The 19,227-nt window shown below is 40.4% G+C and overlaps 1 protein-coding gene across 4 annotated transcripts in view; it reads right to left on the bottom strand.

Moving 5' to 3' along the window:
- KHDRBS2 (KH RNA binding domain containing, signal transduction associated 2) overlaps positions 1-19,227 on the bottom strand; it is a 628,563-nt gene that overhangs the window by 3,598 nt on the left and 605,738 nt on the right. For all 4 annotated transcript variants that reach the window (XR_012231038.1, XR_012231037.1, XR_012231039.1 and 1 more), the window contains one exon: positions 1,294-1,385. The gene's annotated coding sequence lies outside the window, so the exon portion shown is untranslated. The remainder of the gene's footprint in view (positions 1-1,293; positions 1,386-19,227) is intronic.

Below are 19,227 nucleotides of genomic sequence, written 5' to 3'. Positions count from 1 at the left end.
AACCACATATCCAAGCCCTTTCCACTTCCTGCCGACTTCAACTCAAAAATATTTCACGAATCCGTTCATTCCTCACCCAAGAATCTGCAAAAACCCTAGTCCATGCCTTCATCGTAACTCGCCTTGACTACTGCAACCTCCTGCTCTGTGGCCTCCCCTCAAACACTCTCGCACCCCTCCAATCTATTCTAAACTCTGCTGCCCGACTAATCCACCTGTCCCCCCCGCTATTCCCCAGCTTCTCCCCTCTGTCAATCCCTTCACTGGCTCCCCATTGCCCAGAGACTCCATTACAAAACCCTAACCATGACATACAAAGCCATCCACAACCTGTCTCCTCCACACATCTGTGACCTCGTCTCCCGGTACTTTCCCGCACGCAACCTCCGATCCTTATAAGATCTCCTTCTCTACTCCCCTCTTATCTCCTCTTCCCACAATCACATACAAGATTTCTATCACGCATCAACCCTACTCTGGAACTCTCTACCACAACATATCAGACTCTCACCTACCATCGAAACCTTCAAAAAGAGCCTGAAGACCCACCTCTTCTGACAAGCCTATAACCTGCAGTAACCACCGATCGACTAAACCGCTGCATGACCAGCTCTACCCTCGCCTACTGTATTATCACCCATCCCTTGTAGATTGTGAGCCCTCGCGGGCAGGGTCCTCTCTTGTTTAAGATTATTGTACTTGTTTTTATTATGTATACCCCTCCTTACATGTAAAGCGCCATGGAATAAATGGCGCTATAACAATAAATAATAATAATAATACAAGTCTATGGGCATTTTTTATCATATTTGTAGTGTGTCTCTGTAAATTGTTTACCCTCGATATGAATGTTTGAAGTGGTTTCACAACGGCTGAGCATCTTCTCATGGAATAAAGTAGAGCAACCTGATCTCAAAGAACATAATCTTTATTGCATAATAAAAGTTGATGGGATACAAGGTAGTGCTAAGTCTTTTATCTTCTATTTTGTGTCTATGGGCACATTAGATGTATATTTTGGGAGAGTTTCCTGGCAACTATGGTAAATGTTAATCCAAAGTGTGCCGTGAACCTAGCCTCATTTGCATTACCACCAGTCTTATTTTATCCCCTACTGTTGTTTTGTACTCTCTTTTCAGTTTTGTACTTTGAAGTTAAACTAAAGGAAAAACTTTGTTTTTTTTCTTTTTTTTGCAAATTGTATGTCATGCCATAATATGTCACAAAATAAAAAAAGAAAAGATAGAAAGAAAGAAATGATCTAAATTATAGATGAACACTTATTCTACTTACGTTTTTGAAAAGCAGCAGTGCTCCAGAACACAAATGACTGGTAGACATCATCCGAAAGTAAGCACATATTAAGTATGCCTCAAGAAGAAATGCTGAAAATAGGACAAATATATAAAAAAAGTTAATATTCACTGTTGTATATTTATAACATATCAACATTTTAATATTTCCAATGATAAGTGAAAGACTGGGAAAGTAATAACAGATGCACAAAGTAATTCTGAAGCTATTTTTAACCTATATATATATATATATATATATATATATATATAAACCACTAGAACACCTCCTGTAGTACAGCAGAGAATAGCAGAACAGAGAACACATTTTCTAGTAGCCATATAAGTCTATGTCTATACTATATCTATATTGCAACCTCTGCTAAACTGGTACACAGTGCAAATTCTCCTTCATTTATTTCCTTAAAGTAAATATGTTTTCCAGTACACTAATTATACTAGTCTATGAGAAATTTAAAAATGAAGAAACTTCAGAATTTACTTGCTGTTAAGATTCTGCTCTGTTTCTGAGCTGTCACCTATGATCATGTGATATCCTGCTTCTTCTTTCTACAGTCCATACAAAACCTGCTTCTATTTTGAATGGAACATAGCCTGTCAATTAAAGAGTAACCATCGTTTTAAGTTTTATTTAATAAATCAATAGTACACATGAAAATAAGCAACTTTGTAATATATCTTATCAAAGATATAGGCTTCATTGTCCCCCGACACTGATCAGTCTTACTTAAAATTCTCAATTCAGGGATCAAATCTGCATTCAGTGAAAACAGTTTTCCACTACTGATATAGGAAAATAAATGCTGTTTGCACGTATTAGATCTAGACTATTTATATCCCACCAGTTCAGAAGTGTGTCACCCCCTGACAAAGGACGCCGATCGGAATTGCGCGTTCGGGTGTGCTCCGCACTACATTTGACCGCCACTATATTTGTATCAGGTACTTTGCATATGTCTATTGTTGGTCATCCCGAATGGTCCTATATGGCATATATTCCCCACGTTTTTTCTGATTGACTATATGGCCATTAACACTTATACAATTTTGAGTGATAGACAACTAATCTGAACACCATACACCGCTCATAGCATTTATATACCACTGATATTGCTTCCGTGAATGCCAAAAATATATTTTTTTGTATACAACACAGCACTATTGTTTGGGCACACTTTTACTCTGTGAATTGTGGTGATATATATATATATATATATATATATATATATATATATAACCAGGGAACTAGGTGAAGAGTTCTGAGGAGATCTTTTGCATAGTCCCAGTGCCTTCTGGGATAAGTGAAGAGTCTCCGCGAGCTCAACAATCTTTGGATTTTGTCCGTTGCAGCTAGTTTCTTGCTGTGTCATTTGTCCCCACATGTATTAGCAGGAATGGGTAGTCATCTGTAGGTCTGAAGAGTCCTGATATCCTGTCAGACACATCTTTAATTTTTGCACCTGGAAGACAACACATTTCTCTTGAAGTTATATCCGGTCTGCAGATAGCGGCCTCTGTTCCTCTCAACAGGGAATCCCCATGACCACCACTCTCCATTTCTTCTTCACAACATTTTTCTTTCTCCATCCAGGAGGATTCTGAAGGCGTACAAGGTTGCTATTTGTGGGCAAAGTCTTATCTTCATGTATTTCTTCATTGTTCTCCTGCGTAAGAGCCTGGTACTGGTTCTTTAGCAGTATGGGCGCTGACTGCCTCCCGATCCTCCTGCTTCTCTGGGTCACATGTTTCCATTCCTCTGTTTCTTCAGGTGCACTTCGAATTTCTTCTCTTTCTGTAACATGAAGAGATAATTCTGCTCTGTTTAAGAACTCTTCACCTTCCTTAATGATCTTCAATGTAGCTAATCTCCAACAGGGACACAAGCTTGCATTTGTGGCGTGTGAAGTTTGGCTTTCCCACTGGTAAGTCTGTGAACATGTAGCAAGAAAACCTGGAAACCATCTGCAGTGACTTTGAAAATTTAGGTAAAAAAGTGAAAGAACTGGGAGCGCAGGTGGTCTTCTCTTCCATCCTCCCAGTGGATGGCTTTGGAACAAGGAGGTGGAATAAGATTCTGCAGGTGAACAATTGGCTACGTCGATGGTGCCGTCAGCAAAGATTTTGATTTCTGGATCACGGAGTGAATTACCTATACCATTGACTACTTGCTAGAGATGGGGTGCACCTTACGAAGACTGGAAAACATGTATTTGGAAGTCGCCTTGCTACACTCATCAGGAGAGCTTTAAACTAGAACAATGTGGGAAGGGAAGCAAAAGGCCAGAAAAAGCCATACACCTGACAAATGCTATTGAGAACTCTGCCATTAGAAGTGGGAAGAAAGAACAAAGACAAAAAAATCTAAATAATAAAAATATTGGAGAAAGAGAAACCAATCACAAACTAAAATGTCTCTATACTAATGCACAAAGCATGGGCAACAAACAAGGAGAGTTGGAACTACTAATGCAGGAAAAGAAATATGATGTCATTGGAATCACTGAAACTTGGTGGGACAATACACATGATTGGAATACAAGACTAGAAGGATACAACTTATTTGCAAGAAACAGACTTGATAAACGAGGAGGAGGTGTCGCATTGTATGTTAGAAACGCATATGTCTGCACAGAGATTGAAGCTTCAGAGACTGGGCGTTCTGTAGAGACTGGGAGTTCTGTGGAAACTGTTTGGGTAAGAATACAAGGACCGAACAATGGAAAGGACACCATTGTAGGCATTTACTACAGACTGCCTGTGCAAGTTGAAGATATGGTTGAACTCTTTATGCATCCAATGGCCAAGTTCTCCAAAAAATATGACATAGTTGTCATGGGAGATTTCAACTATCCAGACATTTGTTGGGAATCTCTCTCAGGCAAAACTAACAGGTCAAGAAAATTCTCATCCTCTCTTGCTGACAAATTTAGCTTCCAAAAAGTAGGGGAGAAAACAAGAGGAACTGCTACCTTGGATCTATTCCTTATACACAGGGAGGAAATGGTTGAGGAGGTAAAAGTGACTGGGACCCTAGGAGGTAGTGACCATTCTATTTGAGAATTTAGGATAACTAGAGGAGAAAGACCTGTGAAGACTCAGACGTCAAGGTTAGATTTCAGAAAGGCAGATTTTAAGGGATTCAGAAAGAGAATTGGAGCGATCCAATGGCTAGATATCCTTAAGGACAAAAATGTCCAGGCAGGATGGGAAATCTTGAAAAATGAAATTCTCACAGCACAATTGTTAACAATTCTAAAAAGAGGGAAGAATAGGAAGCATTTAAGGAAACCAGGATGGATGAACCCAGAACTTAAGCACATGCTAAAAGGAAGAAAGAAATGTTTATAAAATGGAAAGAGGGAGGCATATCTAAAGAAGAATATAATGCTGTCTGCAGAAACTGCAGGGCACAAATCAGATTACCTAAAGCTGACAATGAATTGATGCTTGCAAGAGATGTCAAAAGCAATAATAAAGGATTTTGGGGATATGTCAAAAGTAAAAAAAGTCAAAAATGCTATAGGATTTTTACAGGATGAAAATTACGAAATGGTAAGACAGGATGTTGAGAAGGCCGAACTTTTAAATTCCTATTTTGCATCTGTTTTCTCTCAGAAAGGAAATGTAACATCAACAGTTCTTCACTGTCCTATTAAGGGAATAGAAGAATCCAGGATATCTATAAACAGAAAGATAGTGAGGAAACACTTAGCTAACCTAAATGAATTCAAGTCTCCAGGTCCAGATGAATTACACCCCAGAGTACTGAAGGAGATAGCAGAAGAAATTTTTGAACCCCTCTCCATAATCTTTGAAAATATTTGGAGAACAGGAGAAGTCCCAGTAGACTGCAGAAGAGCAAATGTTGTTCCTATCTTCAAAAAGGGGAAGAAGGTGGACCCATGCAACTATAGGCCGGTGAGTCTGACTTCTATACAAGGAAAGATCTTTGAACAAATTATTAAACAACATGTATGTAAGTACCTGGATAAGAATAAAGTGATTAAACAGAGTCAGCATGGGTTTGTAACTAATAAGTCATGTCAGACTAACTTAATTTCCTTCTACGACAGAATCACTGATTGGGTGGATCAGGGAAATGCTGTCGATATAGTATATCTTGACTTCAGCAAAGCATTTGACAAAGTATCTCACAAAATCCTTATTGAAAAAATGACTAAGTATGGAATGGACAAGGCAACTGTTAGGTGGATTCAAAACTGGCTTAGTGATAGGACCCAAAGAGTGGTCGTAAATGGCTGCACATCCAGTTGGAAGAATGTATCAAGTGGGGTACCACAGGGCTCTGTCCTGGGCCATGTATTGTTCAACATCTTTATCAATGACTTAGATGAAGGAATTGAGGGTAACTGATTAAATTTGCTGATGACACAAAGCTAGGAGGGATAGCTAATACTAGAGAAGAGAGAGCGAGGATTCAAAAAGATATAAATAAACTGGAGCAGTGGGCAACAACTAACAGAATGGTTGTTAACAGGGAAAAATGCAAAGTACTACATCTGGGCAATAAAAATGAAAAAAACATATATAGAATGGGAGAAATAGGGCTAAGCAACAGCACATGTGAAAAAGACTTGGGTATACTAATAGATCACAGACTGAATATGAGTCAACAGTGTGATGCAGCAGTAAAAAAGGCAAATGTAATTCTTGGATGTATTAACAGAAGCATACAGTCTAGATCATGTGAAGTCATTATTGCCCTCTACTCTTTGGTCAGACCTCATCAGGAATACTGTGCCCAGTTCTGGGCGCCACATTTTAAAAAAGACATCAACAAACTGGAGCAAGTTCAGAAAAGAGCGACCAGAGTGGTGACCGATGTGTAAACCCTGTCTTAGGGTCATGGGATGCATTAGAATAGGTCTGGGGACACGAGATGAAAACATAATTCTCCCTCTGTACAAATCACTCGTCAGACCACACTTGGAGTATTGTGTGCAATTTTGGACGTCGGTGCTCAAGAAAGACATTACTGAACTTGAAAGGGTTCAAAGGCGGACTACTAAAATGATAAATGGAGTTGGTTCACTACAATACCCAGAAAGGTTATCAAAATTAGGTCTATTTACTCTAGAAAAGAGAAGACTTAGGGGAGACCTAATATATATGTACAAGTATATCAGAGGGCAATACAGAGATCTCTCCAATGAACTGTTTGTACCAAGGACTGTGACTGATCCAGTCACCACAAAGGGTAGCTGTTTATAATGGAATCTTGCAACTTCATGTGATATTTCAAAAGATGTGACAAATCAGAGTTAATTTATGGTTTAAGGGGGGGCAATCACATTTTAACATAGGGTGAATAAACACCTTCAGTTAAAAACTGCATTTTGTGCTTACTTCTGTTATCTTTGTCTAATATTTACATTTGTTTGGTGATCTTACACATTAAAGTGTGACAAACATGCAAAAGAATTTGCAGGGAATTCTGACAGGTGTAATAGGTGACCCATTAGTCATACTAGCATCCATATATTTACAATATGGTTATTACAATATGCTCACTTAATGTTAGAGGCCTAAACAGGCCTCATAAAAGATCTTATATGTGGAAAGAGGCAGTCGCAGCTAAATGTGAGGTGTTTTGTGCCCAGGAGACGCATTAATTGGAAAAAGACTCCCACAGACTATCTCATCGGCTCTTTCCATATGTGGTCCAATCTAATTTCTTGAAAAAAAAGAGAGGGGTGATGTTAGCTATCAAGGGGTCTGTTGCTTTCTCCTCGACATATCTAGAACTTGACCCTGCAGGCCGATACCTTATACAAGTGGGCACCAAAAATAATGTTTTATATACTATAGCCGTCATTTATGCTCCAAACCAAGCGCAGACTAGATTTATCAAAAAATTATTAACTAGAATCAATAAGGTTAAACAGGGCCACGTAATCATATGTGGGGATTTTAATTGTGTTTTTGATCATTCTCTGGACTCTTCCACCCCAACCTCCAGGGGGCCGCCTGTTCTCCCCCCTTAGCCTTTTGGGAGAACCTATATGACATATGGAGGGTTCTTCATGCATGTGACAAGGACTATACCTACTTTTCACAGGTACACCACTCCTACTCCTGGATAGACCTATTCTTGGTTAGCAGGTCTCTCCTTAATATTGTCAACTCATCAGAAATAGGTTTAATATCTTGGTCGGATCACGCCCCCATGCTAGCTAAACAGCAATAGAGAAATAATAAAACATAACTTTTAATAGTATACTGTATATAAAAGCTACCACAAATTAAGTGAAGTTAAAAAACACACTAAATCAATTGCCACAGACTATAACACAGAGTGTCTGTATATATTGCCACAGCAGATCACCCCGAGTATATACATATGACTTACTCTATGTCCAAAAGTAAAAAAAAAAACCTGGACAGACAGAAATACTTAGTCAAGGACAATGTAAATGACAACCAGAGTCCAATCATGAATGGTTACCTTATCAAGGACATACACAGCCTCTACCCTGTTTAGGTATAACAAGGAATATGCCCATTCATATGCAAAGAAAAGACATAAAAAAAACAGTAATCCATAAACACTCTGAGTAAAGGAAAGATCTCACCCATGCGTCTTGGAAGATGTCCAAAAATCAGATGTCCATCTGAGTCAAGTCAGGTCAGGAGACAAGGCATTACCCTAATCAGACCCTGCAGGGGATTGCAAACCTAACACCCATGACTCCCGCCCTAACAAGGGCAGTCCACATCTGACCCTCACAAAATTAGCCCTACAATGTCCCTGTGCATCCCGACGCGTTTCATCATTTGATGACTCTTCAAGGGATCTAATTGCACGTATTGGGCGCAAGAACATAATAACTAGGCTGCCTCCTAGATGACAGTGGAGTGAGGCAGATTGAAACAAGGGGCTAAATATAGCCTGCCAATCAGGATAAAATCACCCACCTGAAGTTCACTGGAACGCACGCCATTAGTTAACTTGGAACGCAACCTGTGATGAATGACGCTGGACGCAGTAAACACCGCGCCTCCCCCATTCCTGGCGTTATATGTTAGCGTAAGTTAGCGTATACACCGCGGTCTAAGCTGCCATACTTCCAGTTTACTCAATATGCCAGAAAACAACATGGCCGCGGAACTTCCGGTCATGCGCAATTCTGTTAATACAGGGCCGCTCCGCAAAAACCCAGAGGAAATGATCGTGATACTTTGGGGATTAAAGCAACCCTATATTCGCGTATACATCGCGCTTCCGGTTTATTCAATGTGCCCGAAAGCAACATGGCCGCGGAGTTTCTGGTCATGCGCATATCTGTTAATCCAGAACAGCCCCGCTAATACCGCGGAAACCATCACGATTGTTAATACAGCCCTAACAAAACATGGCTCAAAAAACTTCCGGTCATGTGCACCATTCATCATGACCAGTTGACAAAGGCAATGCAGCCACTAAATGCTACCGGAAATAACCAAATATGACAAAAATAGTTCCGGGAGATGAAAAGAAGGGAGAACCCAAATAATACCTATACAAGGCACAATATATGTGCCTCCCTCTAAGGACTGTATTACTCACAATGTGAATAATAAATAAAATGAACTAAGGTGGAAAAAATTAAATCAAGCCCTCAAACATAGAATAACATGGTAGCTCAGTAGTAATTCGGTGGGTATTTTACAGTATATACAAAGAAGATAAAATCACATAAAAGCTCACACATATATGTATATCCTAAATATAGCAGCTGTAGTTAAGTTTGTCATTAAGCCCCATAGGGGTAACGGTATCCAGACAAAAAAATCCATTTGGTCTCTTTTTGTAAAATAATCCGGTCCCAATTCCCACCTCTTGGTGGTTTGTTCACTCTCTCAATCCCCAGAAATTGATGGAATTAATATTTCCACCCTGACACTGATTAATATGGCTTGAAATGGGGGTGTCTCTTTTATGGGTAATGTCCCCAATGTGTTCCCCCACCCTGTGTTTAAACTCTGTGATAGTTTTACCTACATATTGTTTACCACACAAACAAGTGGCTTTGTAAATCACTCCCTTACTGCTACAGTTAATAAACTCTCTAATTTGAAATTGTTGTCCTGTAACATTACCAACAAAGTGACTGCCAGAAATAATGTGGGAACAAGCAACGCAGTGGCCACATCTATAGCAGCCTTTCACATTAGCTGCCAGCCAGGTAGTGTTGGAGGGTCTAGTGAAATGGCTATTGACCAAACGATCTTTCAATGAACGGCCTTTCCTGTATGTAATTAAGGGTCGTGTGGAGAGTTCCCTTCCAATGTCCATTGTCAAAAGTAGTAATTAATCTCATTTCACCCTTATTCTCAGCTCTAGGTCCAGGTTTAAGGAGTTTCAGTCTATTTTTGCCTTTTGCATTTTTATAGGCCCGTTTCAAAACATCAAGGGGATAACCCCTATCCAAAAATCTGTCTCTGAGTTCCTTCACCTGCCTCTCAAAAGACTCCTCTGTGGAACAGTTTCTGCGTATTCTGAGGTATTGGCCTTTAGGTACCCCACGTTTTAAATGTACCGGGTGACTACTATCCCACCTCAAAAGGGCATTGGTAGCCGTGGGCTTCCTGTAAGTACATGCAGTAATGATGCCGTCACTACTCCTCTCAATCAAAATGTCCAAAAAAGATAATGAACATGGATCAATCACCGAGGTGAAGAACAAACCACAATCATTATGATTCAAAAGACTGACAAATTCTAAAAAACTGTCAATAGAGACCCTCCATAGTATCAGAATATCGTCTATATATCGGACTCCTAGTTCGATACATCCCATAACATCCAGACCACTCCTAAAGATCTGAGTCTCCTCCCACCAGCCCAGGAACAAATTAGCATATGCCAGGGCACATGGACTCCCCATAGCGGTGCCCCTGAGCTGGTGGTAGATCTTGTGGTCGATTATAAAGAAGTTCCTAGTAAGAAAGAATCGACGTAGTTTGACAACAAATTCACTATGAGTCCGGTATTGGCATCCTCTGGTGTTTAGAAAATACATAACAGCTTCCAACCCCTTGTCATGAGGTATGGAAGTATACAAAGCCTCGACGTCAATACTACCCAAATTTACCTCAGGAGCAACACATAATCCATCAATTCTCCGAAGGAGATCAGGGGTATCCTGTACAAAAGATTGTAATGAGGCGACGAAAGGTTTTAAGACACGATCCAAATAAATGCCGATATTATGGCTCACACTGCCAATACCCGATACAATTGGCCTACCCTTTAATGGGGATAAGCCCTTGTGTAATTTCGGTAAGCAGTAGAAAGTAGCCATTGTTGCATCTTTTGGCATTAAAAAGTCAAATTCAGATTTATCAATGACCCTCATAGATAGACCTTCATCCAAGATATTTTTGAGTTCAACCAAATATTTAGAAGTAGGATTATGAGCCAGAACTCCATAGCTCACTCTGTCCTCGAGGAGTGTCTCACACATTTTGGAGTACTGTGTAGAATCAAGGATGACCACATTGGCACCCTTGTCAGAGGGTTTAATGACAATGTGGTCATCCTGTTCAAGCCTATTAATAACTCTCATCTCTGCCTTAGTACAATTGTACCTAGAAAATATCTTTTTTACATATAAGGATTTCAAGTCTTGTATGACTAAATTTTCAAAGATATCTATTGCAGAGATGTCTCCAGTGGCAGGAGGCAATTTAATGCTCTTATTTATAAAGTCCGTAAAAGGACCCCTTCCAAGATCATTGGGATTAACATCCCCAATACTATCCAATAGGCGTACATCCGATAGTAGATCAAGAGGAATCCCCATGTCGGCACAGGTACGATTATCTTGCTGAAGGAAAAACTTCCTCCAACGTACCTTTCATAGAAACAGATTTAAATCTTTAACAGATCGAAACAAATCAAAATCTGTGCTGGGAACAAAGGCGAGACCTTTTTTCAAAACGTGTAGTTCCTCCTGGCGGAAAGCCTTGGAAGACAGATTCACCACCTGTATATCATTAGAAATCATGGGTTCAGATACCTGATTAGGAACACGATTAAGAGGTACAACATTAGTAGAGCAGTTATCCTCGGGAAAGATTATTATTTCCGAGCCTGATGTTGGCGGTTCCTCAGAGGATAACTTTGATCTAAAAAAAATGTGCTCCTATAGTACTATCAGCTCTATCAGATGGACCACGACTACCACGGCCCCGCCCTCTACCTCTATTTCTCCCCCTGTTGTTTCTACTCCTTCCTTCAGTATCAGAGAAATCCGTATCAGTTGAAGACAATTCAGTCTCAATATCATTATTATTCGTGCGGATACTTATAACCAAATATGCCTTATTATCTTTGAAGTCTTGTGCATCCCTTAAGTATTGGCGATGTTTACGCTCTTTAAGGTGATATTGAAAGCGCTCAAGGTTGGTTTCCAATTTAGTTTCTTTTAGAGAGAAATCAGTCTCTGTAGGGAATTTTTTAGTAACCTCAATTTGATTTTTCAACCGATCATTCAAAAGACTCAAGGTTTTCTTTTCTTCCTCTAAAAGGAGTTGCATAAGGCGAATAGAACTACTTGTAGCCTCTTTTTCCCACTTAGTAATGAAACTGGGGTTCTTATGTCGTGTTCCTGCGGAAATATTAATCCTTAATCCTCGCGGGACGATACCGGCATTCAGATAATTTTCCAGACTCTGTACCTCCCACCAGGATGTAATCTGATCACGATAAATCTTAGTAAGTTCTTTAAAAGCTACACTATATGTTGGGAGATACTTTTTCTGTGTGAACGTATGTTCAGAGAATACCTCCTTAGCTTCAGCTAGCCATTGTCAGATCACGCCCCCATAAAGATGTTTATTCAGGAAGAATCTGAGTGCCCCCTTTACTCCCCATGGAAGATGAACCCCTTTATTCTAAAACCCCCCATCTAGTGGCACAAACAAAAGTAGCTCTTAAAGAATACTTTGAGCTCAATGCGGACTTGGTCACTAATTACTTCCATGTATGGAATGCCCATAAAGTGTTTATCAGGGGCCACTTTATTAAAATAGGCCATATCCTTAAAAAGCAAAGAGAAAAACACTTATCAGACCTTACAGCATCGATCAGTTCACTGGAATACATGAATAAAAGAGCCCCATCCTCTGCCCAAATGTGTAAACTACGTGATCTTCGACTGGAATTGTGGGAATTACTCTAACACAATTATGAAAAGAATCTTATGATCACCAGAGCCCATTACTACTAATAAAGCGGGTAAACTGCTATCATCCATATTGAAAATTAAAACTTCTAAAACTAAGATCCCCTTTTTGAGGAACATATCTCCCGATTCTAAGATATACACTCCTTGGGAAATCGCTAATAAATTTAAGGATTACTATGCTTCCTTGTATAACTTAGATCCAAGAGCAGACCTCCATGGCCTAACAGCCCCTGAAATGAATCTGTTTTTGCCAAGCATTAATCTCCCAACTCTTGAACCAGACCAGTTAGAAATCTTAAACGCACCTTTGACGGAGACTGAATTGACCAAAGTGATTAACTCTCTCCCAGAGGCTAAGACCCCAGGCCTGGACGGTCTTACAAACTTGTACTATAAAGCTTTCCAGAAGACCTTAGTCCCACACTTTTATGCAAAACCCTACAAATAGCAGCAAATGAAGGGAGCTTTCCAAAAGAAATGCTGACAGTTACTGTGATCACACTTCCGAAACAGGGAAAGCCACCGGAGGTGCCCCAAAACTTCTGCCCGATTTTATTGTTAAACACTGATGTCAAAATTTATACTAAGTGTATTGCTCTGAGATTGGCACCAATCATTCCTTCCCTTATTAACTCAGATCAGGCTGGTTTTGCGCAAGGGCAGACTGCAGCTGACAACACCAGGAAAGTAATTGATTTAATAGATGTAATAAATAGAAGGGGAATGCCAGAGGTGATAGTGGCCTTAGACGCCGAGAATGCATTCAACCGAGTGAGATGGTCGTTTGTCTTCTCGGTTCTGGAGCGTATGGGGTTTGGGAGTCAGGTGCTGACTGCTATTAAAGCTCTGTACTCTGCTCCGTCAGTCAGGGTTTTTGTGAATACCATGTCGGAGGCATTCCCTATTAAAAATGGCACTAGGCAGGGGTGTCCTCTCTCCCCCCTGGTGTTCCTTTTAGCTTTAGAACCCCTTGCCCAAGCAAACAGACAAAGCCCAGATATCTGGGGCATAGAGGTGGGGAAACAATCTCACTGCATCATGTTGTATGCTGATGATATGATATTGACGTTAGCATGCCCCCTGGAGTCTTTGCCGGCAGCTATAGAGATTATTGAAAAATTTTGCCTCTTATCTTACTACAAAATTAATGAGAATAAATCTCAAATTCTACCCCTTAATATACCATTACCGCAGTTGAAACGCCTTAAGGTCATTATGAGGATGGACTGGCAGATGGAGCAAATTTCATACCTGGGAACGTTGGTAACATCATCCTCCACTAATTTGTACAAAGCAAATTAACTCCCTCTACTAGCAGATATTGAGAATGAGATGAGCAGACTCCGGAAATTTGAAGTCTCCTGGGTGGGTCGTATTGCACTCTTTAAGATGTTATTACTGCCCAAAATGTTATATTTATTTTGCACGGTGCCGATATCACCTCCAACGGTGTTTTTTCAACGTTCTCATAAGCTCCCGAATGCCTTCATCTGGGGAGAAAAGCAACCTTGGTTGTCAAGACATTTGTTGCAACGCGTAAAGCCAGTGTGGAGGGGTGGGACTCCCTAATGTGAGCAATTACTATATAGCAACTCAACTCAGCCGGTTGAAGAACTGATGGAATTGCGACACCCCAAGTAGGTGGTCCCAAATAGAGGCACATTTTGCACCCTCACATGATCTCAAGGCGGTGCTATGGGCAGCTCTGGTTGACCCACAGAACCTGGGGCCCTGCTCCCACTGACTAAGCACTCCATGTCTTATTGGCTTCAGGTTCACTCCTCCACTCAGACACACATCCCTGCGTTGCCTCTGGAGGCACCTTTAGAACTTCTGGAGGTGTTATCGGAGGACCTTGACCTTTACCATTGGAAGATAGGCGGGATCACAGCATTAAGCGATATAGTTGAAGATTGCACTCTTTTACCCTTTGCCCAGTTGCAAAATAGGCTTGGCTTGACCTTTAAAGGCCATTTATCATATCTCCGGGTACAATACATTTTAAAGAAATATCTAAACTTCCCATATAGGGTTAATAGTGATATTATTAAGATCCTCTCATCTTCCTCATCCCTAGATACGGGCTTGAGACCCCTTTATGATTCCTTGGGACATCAGAGCAGATTTGTAAATCTATACCCTTCCTATCTTGGGAAAAAGACCTCGTTAAAGCCATACCTGATGAGGACTGGTTAAGAGCAATTAAAATGGCAGGGCGGACATTTAGATGTGCAGCCCACTTTGAATCACACTTGAAGCTTATACTCCACTGGTATTTTACTCCTGTGAAGCTCCATTCCATGTTTCCCAACATCTCACACCTATGTTGGCGAAACTGTAATCATGTGGGGTCCTTATATCATATATTTTGGGATTGTCCACTTATAACTTCTTTGTGGGATCACGCCTTTAGACTTATTTCACTTGTAGTGGGACAGACCATCCAGCCGACTCCCGAGGTGGCGCTCCTCTTCTTAAACATACTCTAGAGTGGTAACGGCTCATATTGTGTTAATGACAAGACTCCTATATTAGCTAAGGCTGGTTTCACACTTGCGTTTTTTTGCGCTGTTTTTTAGTGCAAAGAACGCATGCGTTTTTTTCCCCTATCTTTTACATGGGTGCGCATAGGTGCGCATACACATGCGTTTGTACGCGTCTGTATGCGCATGCGTTTTTTTGTAGTGTGCGCTCGGGTGCACAAAATGCATCCTGTTGCATTTTTTAGGCGTCCGACTTGCCCCCAAAAAACGCATGCGCACGCAATGCGTTTTTTTACAGCAAAACACCCATTATAGTCTATGGGTGCGCATACGTGCACGTATGCGCAAAAAACGCACCAAAAGCCACAAAAAACGCACACAAACGCATGATGCATTTTTTCATGCGTTTGTGTGCGCAAAAAACGCACTGCAAAAAAACGCAAGTGTGAAAGTAGCCTAAACAGTGGAAAACATGTTATTCCTAAGAAAGAGGTCATAGCTCAAGCGGTTAATACCACGTTTATTTTTGAAAAAATGCTAGCCCACAAAAATAACGCCTTACAGAAGTTCACCAAGGATTGGCAGGCTTGGGAAGCCACACAGTTAGCAAGTCACAGTTAAACCAGTCAAATAAAGGTTGGGGGTGGGCCCTGGGAGGGAGAGGGTTAAGACCGGAGCTCTTTGTTTATACTGCAATGGTTGCGAAATTACACATTTATGTTACTTTGACCTGTGTTGTACATTTGTGCTAATGTTATATTATAGTATTTTCAATAAAAACAAATTTAAAAAAAACATGCAAAAGAATAAGAAATCAGGAAGGGGGCACAGAATCTCTGGAAAAGAACATCACACCAACCATTAAGCATGGGGGTGGGTCAATCATGCTTTGGAGTTGTGTTGCAACTAATGGCACAGGGAACATTTCACAGGTAGAGGAAAGAATGGATTTATTGAAATTTCAACAAATTCTTGATGCAAACATAACACCATCTGTAGAAAAACTGAAGTTGAGAAGAGGATGGCTTCTACAAATGGATGATGATCCTAAATACACTTGAAAATCCACAATAGACTACTTCAAAAGGTACAAGCTGAAGGTTTTACAATGTCCCTCACCATCCCCTGGCCTTAACATCATTGAAAATCTGTGGCTAGACCTCAAAATAGCAGTGCATTCAAGATGACCCAGGAATCTCACAGAACTGAGAGAATTTTCCAAGGAAGATTGGATGAAAATTCTTCAAACAAGAATTGAAAGACTCTTGACTGGCTGCAAAAAGCGTTTAGAAGCTGAGATAATTGAAAAGGGGGGGTACTAACCATGCAAGGTGTCCAAACTTTTGCATTGGCCCATTTTCCTTTTTGTAATATTTAAAATGTAAATAAGAAAATGTATATTTTTTATTTTGCCTAAAATAAAAAAGTAAATGTGTCATCTTTAACATTAGGCCTTTCAGAGATCATTTCATCTTCAGCTTGATTAACTGTTCACAATGACAGGAATTTTGACCATGAGTGCCAAAGTTTTACATGCCACTGTACGTACATTGGTGGCAGAACTGTAACAGTAGACCTAAGCCTACAGTGTCTCTGTGTGTAAGCATTTTCTGCTAACATGTTTGCAAAAAGCTCCTTGGTTCCCTTTATGAGGTTCCTGATACCACAGATGCACTGGGAGTAGAGTCCTTGCTTACTGTAGAACATGGCGTACGTCCCAAATGTGTTACCAAGCCTACACCAAGGGGACAACTTTGAGACAAATAGAGTGAGTTCTGTGACAACCGATATGACTTATGGGGCTGAGTCAATCACTATTTAGCAGCTCTTCCACGCTCTAACAGTGACGCAACAGATTTAACCACCATATTGAGTCCATTTACTGTCGCTTATGATCGTTACCAGAGACTGTCTGCAAAGAGCATCACATTCCTGAGTAACTCTGACATGGATGATGTCACAGCAGAGCTAGCTGAAAGAGAATCTCTCCTCCAAGAAAAGACCTCATTAATAATAATAATAAATAATAATCTTTATTTTTATATAGCGCTAACATATTCCGCAGCGCTTCACAGTTTGCACACATTATCATCACTGTCCCCGATGGGGCTCACAATCTAAATTCCCTATCAGTATGTTTTTGGAGTGTGGGAGGAAACCGGAGTGCCCGGAGGAAACCCACGCAAACACGGTGAGAACATACAAACTCCTTGCAGATGTTGTCCTTGGTAGGATTCGAACCCAGGATCCCAGCGCTGCAAGGCTGCAGCGCTAGCCACTGAGCCACCGTGCTCGCCTCATTAGTGCGAGATACCCAGGAAAAAGCAGAACTCTGAACTGCACACCTCCAAGCGGTTGGGTCACATCATACAACATAGACAAAAATCACATTTCAATCTTCCAGATCATCTCATTCCAGGAAGTCAACATTGTCTGACAAGCTACTGGAAATCCATGCGAATACAAAGGAAATGTGGCATCTTTAACTTTAGCCCTTTTAGAGATCATTTCATCTTCAATTTGCTTAACCGTTCACAATAACAGTAAATTTGATTAGAAGTGCCCAAACGTTTACATACCACTGCATATACATACATACTATAGATGACCCACAATTCAACATTTACAGTAAGTCACAGGCACAGCTTACCTCCTTCCCTCCCCTGCAAAATAACCTCTGCACAGACAACATGGAAAACTATCCCATAGAACTCAATGAATATTTCCAGTCTGCATGATTCTATGGTCAATAAGGATGCCTACTATTAGGCTTAGTGGCTGGTGTTATAATTGCATGATTTCTGATTTTTTTTAATAAACATAATGAAAATTTTAAAAAAGTTATAGATAAAAAAATTAACGTGAAATTGATTGATTTAAACTATAAGTAATTTTCCACAAGACATTCCCTTTAAAACTAAAAATAACATTTGAGAGCTTAAACAAATAACTTTCCATAAAAGATTTTGGCCATGTTTTTGAATTGGCGCCAATTACTTTTTAAGATAATATGAAGGGATTTGCGACTAACCATACATATTTGTGTAGTCCTGTACAAGTCTATTGAGCTGCAAGAAACTGAGAGTCCTATAAATGATCAGAAAGAGAACTGATATTGAGCTAATATTGCCATTATTATTATAAAGCAACATTTACAAGAATATTGAAACTAGAGGCTCATTCCAAAACTAATGTTAAAGCCAGCCATACACATTAGATGGCTGTAGGCAGAACAATGCTGCCGATTGTTGTCCAAAAGCCATCTCAGGCTGGTTTCACACTTGCGTTTTTTTGCGCTGTATTTTAGCGCTAAAAAACGCATGCGTTTTTTCCCTATATTTTGCATGGGATGCGCTCATGTGCGCATACACATGCGTTTGTATGCGTTTTTACGCGCATTCGTTTTTTTGTGGTGTGCGCTCGGGTGCACAAAATGCATCCTATTGCATTTTTTGGGCGTCCGACTTGCCTCAAAAAAACACATGCGCGCGCAATGCGTTTTTTTACAGCAAGACACCCATTATAAGTCTATGGGTGCGCATGTGTGCGCATTGGCATGCTCATGTATGGGTTTTTTTGCACATGCGGTTTTTTTTGACCATTGGTTTGACAATGGAAATTAGGGGTTTGGGTTAGAGTTAGGATTAGTTAAGGGGGTTTAGGGTTAGGGTTAGGGTTTGGGTTAGGGTTAGTATGGTTTGGTTAAGGGTTAGGGTTAGTTAGGGTTTAGGGTTAGGGTTTGGGTTAGGGTTAGTAGGGTTTGGTTCAGGGTTAGGGTTAGGGTTAGTATGGTTAGGGTCAGAGTTAGGGTTAGGGTTAGTATGGTTTGGTTAAGGGTTAGGGTTAGTAAAGTCATGGTTTGGGTTAGTGTGAGTGGCCAACTAATGTTGGAAAAAAACGCAAACGCGGTAAAAATGAACTAAAAACGCATACAAACGCATAAAAACACTGCGTTTTTTCATGCATGCGCATAAAAATGCTTGAAAAAAACGCAGCATTTGTATGCGTTTGTATGCGTTTTTTCCATGCATTTTTTGCGGGAAAAACGCGCTGCAAAAAAAAGCAAGTGTGAAAGTAGCCTAAACTGACTCCCATACACAGAAGCAATCCGTCAGAGGGCGGCTTATCTCTCGGAGAACAATGCAATCAGCAGTCCAAAATCAGACATCGCACTCATACATATTAGATTGGGGACCTGGGTTCAAATCCCACTAAGGACAACATCTGCAAAGGAGTTTG

The sequence above is a fragment of the Dendrobates tinctorius genome, unplaced genomic scaffold (assembly GCF_039654945.1).
Source record: "Dendrobates tinctorius isolate UK_male_01 unplaced genomic scaffold, ASM3965494v1 ptg000024l, whole genome shotgun sequence".
NCBI classification, from domain to species: domain Eukaryota; kingdom Metazoa; phylum Chordata; class Amphibia; order Anura; family Dendrobatidae; genus Dendrobates; species Dendrobates tinctorius.
This window is presented reverse-complemented; position numbering and strand designations above follow the sequence as displayed.